Genomic DNA, 1,014 nt, shown 5'->3' on the forward strand with positions numbered 1-1,014 from the left:
AAATAATGAAAACTGGTCACAGGCTATTGAAGAGTTCAAATCTGAGATGATGAGAAAGATGGAAGAGATCTGGCAAGAAAATAACAGTTTAAAAGGCAGAATTTTACAATTGGAAAGTGAGGCTCAGAAATCAAATGAACTGATAAGCAAACTGAACACCAGAAATGACCAGATTAAAAAGGAAAACCAGTCCCTAAAGGCTAAAATTGAGAAATTAGAAGCCAATGATCTCTCAAGACAGAAATAACAAATAAAACAAAGTCAAAAGACTGATAAAAATAGAAGGAAACATGAAATATCTCAATGAGAAAGTGACAGACCAAGAAAGCCGGTGTAGAAGAGACAATTTGAGAATCATTGGTCTTCCTGAAAAACCAGAAATTAATAGAAACCTGGACTCCATACTAAAAGAAATTATTCAGCAAAATTATCCTGAAGTTCTACAACAAGAGGGCAATATAGACATTGAAAGGATCCATAGATCACCCTCTACACTAGACCCAGAAAAGACAACACCCAGGAATATAATAGCCAAATTCAAGAGCTTCCAAGTAAAAGAAAAAATCTTACAAGAAGCCAGAAAGAGACAATTCAAATATCAAAGAGCACCAATCAGGATCACACAGGATCTGGCAGCCTCCATGCTAAAAGACCGCAAGGCTTGGAATATGATATTCAGAAAGGCAAGAGAGCTGGGTCTTCAACCACTGGTCAACTACCCATCAAAACTGACTATATACTTCCAGAGGAAAGTATGGGCATTCAACAAAATTGAAGATTTCCAAGTATTTGCACAGAAAAGACCAGGCCTAAATGGAAAGTTTGATATCCAACCACAAAAATCAAGAGAAACATGAAAAGATAAATAAGAAACAGAGGGGAAAGAAAGAAAACTCATAATTTTTTAAATTTGACTCTTTAAGGGCTTCAATAAGATCTAATTATATGTATTCCTATGTAGAGAAATGCTATGTTTAATTCTCTGTAGTGAACTCTATTCACTATTATAGTATT

This window comes from Gracilinanus agilis, chromosome 3, assembly GCF_016433145.1.
Source record: "Gracilinanus agilis isolate LMUSP501 chromosome 3, AgileGrace, whole genome shotgun sequence".
In the NCBI taxonomy this organism is placed as follows: Eukaryota; Metazoa; Chordata; class Mammalia; order Didelphimorphia; family Didelphidae; genus Gracilinanus; species Gracilinanus agilis.